The 4213-nt window shown below is 53.0% G+C and overlaps 1 long non-coding RNA gene across 1 annotated transcript in view; it reads left to right on the forward strand.

Moving 5' to 3' along the window:
• Positions 1–3340, forward strand: part of LOC103581941 — a 26036-nt gene extending 22696 nt beyond the window's left edge. The window contains exon 2 of the long non-coding RNA XR_549708.1: positions 2407–3340. This is a non-coding gene — a long non-coding RNA (uncharacterized LOC103581941). The remainder of the gene's footprint in view (positions 1–2406) is intronic.
• Positions 3341–4213: the final 873 nt, after the last annotated feature.

Consider the following 4213-nt stretch of genomic DNA (forward strand, 5'->3'; position numbering starts at 1 on the left):
AATCCTTAATTACATCTACAAATACCCTTCTTCCAAATAAGGTCACAGTCCCAGGTCCCGGGGTTAGGACATGGACATATCCTTTTGAGGGTCACCTTTCAATCCACTACAAGGGCCAAGGAGGGGTCTGTGGAGATGGCTGAGAGGTGGGCTGCAGAGCTACACTGCAGAGTCACTGGGACTCATAGAACAGGGAGTGGAGAGGTGACAGGGCCTCAGGGGGAGGGGAAATGAAGACTGTTCAATGGGTATCAAGCTTCGGTTATGCAAAATGATGGTTCGATTGATCAAAATGAGTTGAGCATCAGATATCTGCCCTGGCTCTGGGTGGGCGTCAGGTGGCTGTGTTAAGGGCTCTGCCCTGGTGGTCTCAGTAGCTTTGGGGTTGGGTTCAGGCCCCTGCTGGGGTGACAAGAACCCCAAGGTGATTCCTATGCATACCCCAAAACTCCAAAACCGGAGGCTGGGGCTGAGGCTGGGATGGCTCCACAAAACATTGCCGTAGAAGGTCCCTGAGCCTCCTGTAATAGCCACACTGTTTTTTATATGGGGACTTGTGAGTACTTTTTTTCCCAAGGAAGAGGGTCTGTGGCTTTCTGCAGAGCCTCCACATCCCCTAGAGATTAAAGAACGTAGTCATTCCTGGAATAACATCTACTCAACCCCATTGGATTTTTACAGGTTTCTAACAAGCTTTCGCAGCCCCCTGCCTCCTTTTCACCTGTGCGTGAGGTGCAAGGAGCACCCCGGACGCAGCATGAATGGCAGCTGTGGCAGAATGTTCTAGAAAGAATCCGGAGCTTAGCGCCCAGAGGTTGGGGGGTTTAAAATAGAGTGCCTCTGCCACCAGTTCCCTCTGGGGCCAACCCTGAACCAAACTCTGCTCTGGGCCTCACTTTCCTCGTCTGTAAAATGACAAACACAATCTAAGTCATATTCCATTCGGGCACTGAGCACACTTTTTCCTGCAAGTTCCTCTTTGTCTTCCCTCTACTGCCTTTTAATATTTTATTATCTCTACATTTGTCTTTTCTCTCACCTTTCGTGATCATAAAGCTGCCTGCAGCCCTGGGGGCTCAGCTACCACCCCCAAGCGGCCAAGCCTGGCCTGGATTCTGGACAAGAACCTGTGTCTGTCCTGGGCATGGGTCCTGCTTTATCCCGAACCCACTGCAGAGCCTCCTGCTGCACCTCCAAATCCAAAGGGAACCTGCCCTCCACCTTGGCCACCATGTCCCCTAATGAACCCCCATGAGCTGAATCTCCCCAGGGCCAGCAGACACACGCACTGCCCCCATTGCCTGGGAAACGGCCACTCATCCTTCAAGCCTCCCTTCAAAGTCTCTTCCCCAGCGAGGCCTCCCTGCCTCCTGCCAGGGCTGGGCTCCTGCTGTTTGTCCTCAGGGCACACCGCATCTGTCTGCCGATTGCCGTGAAGTAGCCGCATCGTTAGGTGGCTGCTCTCCTAGATTACAAGCTCCTTGAGGGCAGAGCTGAGTCTCCTTTGTTTACTGCTGTATCCCCTGTGCCTAACACAGAGTTCTGCTCAATAAATACAGGTTTGGATCCCCGCAGCAGCCAGCCACCAAAAAAGTTTAAATAAATAAGTGTGGCAGGAAGGGAGGGAGGGAGGGAGGGAGGGAACAAATGAGCTAAACCCTTTGCACTCTGTGCCTCCCTCGGGTTGTCCTGAAGGTTGCCCTCAGTACGGGGTGAGGTTTTCTCGCACCTGGAGGAGACGCAACAGACACAGCGATGCCACGAGACAAGGAGGCGCTTCCACCCACCACCCTTTCTTGGGAAGGAGGGGCAGGCTGAGATACTGGTTGCATAAAATCTTCACTGAAGAGGCTCCCACTCCTCAGATCTATCTCCTCGCAGGTTTTCCTCCAGAGAGGGCAAGGGCGTGTGTTCCCGATCTCTGGTTCTGGCGTTATTGAGGGTCGGCCCCTCAACTCCCACGGGCTGCTGCCACTGGGCAGAGGGGAGTGAGATTATCCTCCTGGCGAAGGGGCAGAGAACACCAGGAGGTCCCCCTGGAGAGGACGGCTTGTGTGGGTTTTTTTAATGGTGGTAAATCGGTGTGGGAAGGATGACGCTGGCGATGAGGTCCCACTGCGTGGCGATCCAGTCATCGCCAACTGAGGTTCATGACGCACACATCTTCCCCAGCAATGGGCTCAACAGAAAGAAGGACTCTGTCCTCCTCCAGGAGGTCCTGCTCTTGCCACCTCCGGTCTCAGCTCGCGCCATGGGATCAGGAGGCTTGCAGCACGTGCTGTCACCTCTGTCCCTCCCACAGTGATTTTTATTGTTACTCTAAGATTGAAGGTGGGGGTGGGCAGTGAGGAGAAGGGGAGCAGCCAGAACGAGCCTCACCCACCCTCGCTTCCCTTCTGTCCGCAGGTGGGCCCCCACCTGCATACGTTCCCCACCGAGGCGGATCGCCAGAGGGCATTCAAAGCCCACCAGGAAGAGTGTGCTGTGCGCCAGGGGACCCTCCGGATGGGCAACTACACCCACCCCTAGATCCTCGCCTGCTACAAGAACCCTCTTGATGCAGTAGAAGGTTCCCTGAAGGACTCTCTTGCCCCAACTCCCATAGGACACCCCCCATTTCCATGTGGGTTCTGAGGCTGCAAGGATCTCAGGTTTAGGTCTTAGGCTGATTGCTTTTGGTAAGAGTACCCCCCGCCCCCCACCTTTTAGGTTAGCCAACATCATCCTTACCGTTGCCCCGTGGTCCTCGGCCTGGGGACCCCTCCTCCTCGGGAAGGCTACCCTGCCTCTCTTCTCAAGCCCTCACCTGACAAGGTGAACCCAAAGTACAAGGCAGTTTTTTAGACTCCAGGCTAAGGGTCGATTCCACAGATCTGCCCATGAAGCGTTAAGAACAACTTGTGTATTTCCTGCAGAAAGCGTGACAGTGACATGCTTTGAAAGCCCTCATTTTATATTACAAACATGAGTTTTAATTGCTCTTTTTGGGATGCCTGATGTCTCACCACAGAAGTATTCTCTCTCTGGGACCCTTGACAGCAGGAAGAGCCGAGAGTTCACTACCCAGGGCCTGCCTCCCCCACCCCACCCGCCCCATTGCTGGGGCCCTGTCAGTCAGGCAGACCAAGATGGACTTATCCCCCAGGACCGACTGGAATTTAGCCCCCTCCTGAAGGAAGAGCCTGCCAGGCCCGTGAGTGAGTGCAATGAGGGTGCACAGGCCGTGCAACTTCTCAGCCAAACTCCTGGGCACTTCTGAACTCAGTCTTTCTGCATGTTCCTTGGTTTCTCCCCACGAATTATATGCTGGTCTATTTTAAATTAAAAATGCTATTTGTCATTCTCCTCTCATGTCTTTATTTGAAAGCCAGTGAGCCCATAACTTGTGAGCAAACCAATCTCGGCCTCATCAGATGATGGTTGCTACCACCCGGAGACTTTTCAAGGTACACTAACCTCCAAGACATCCCACAATGTCTTTTCTGAGTGAGGCAAATTCTCCAGTTTTTAAATACCATTTCTAGTCTGAGAATTCCTAAGTGTTGATCTTCAACCTGGAGCTCTCCCCGGAATACCCGCTTGACATCTCTACTTGGGAGATTGGTATTCATCTGAAACCAACACGGCCAAGAAAAACACTGGATTTTTTCCACCAAATTTGCCTCTTCCACCATCCTTCCCATCATATGGGAGACCGCCATCCACCCAGCTCCTGGAGCCAAAAGCCTTCATGACTCTGTTCCTTTCACCTCTCACCTGTAATCCATTAACAAGCCTGTCAACATTGCCACCGAAAACATTTCCTGATCCACCCATGTCTCTTCATCTCCACTCCCACCACCCCAAGACCGAGCCTTCATCACCTCTCCTGAGAACTCAGTAGATTCCTTGACCTCCTCCTGCTTCTGGATCCCTGCACAATCCATTCTCCACCGAGCAGCCCTTAGCACTGCAGTGGCCTCCCTCCCTCTGGAAGTGCCACCCACATGTTAAGCAAGTCCCACAAGAGTCCCCTTCACTGTCAGCCAACATGTGAGAGGCCGATTTAGTTGGGGGAGCCCCTGACCCATGTAATGCTCGCTGCTACAGAATCATCAATTACATTCGCCAGAGAGAACTTAAAGGAAAGGCTTTTTATTTCAGAAGACGTCAACCGGGAGACAGAGGGTAAAGTTGCAACTGCCTCTCCGATGGACTGAGGGCTGGGGTTTTA

Source organism: Galeopterus variegatus, unplaced genomic scaffold (genome assembly GCF_000696425.1).
Source record: "Galeopterus variegatus unplaced genomic scaffold, G_variegatus-3.0.2 Scaffold176, whole genome shotgun sequence".
In the NCBI taxonomy this organism is placed as follows: domain Eukaryota; kingdom Metazoa; phylum Chordata; class Mammalia; order Dermoptera; family Cynocephalidae; genus Galeopterus; species Galeopterus variegatus.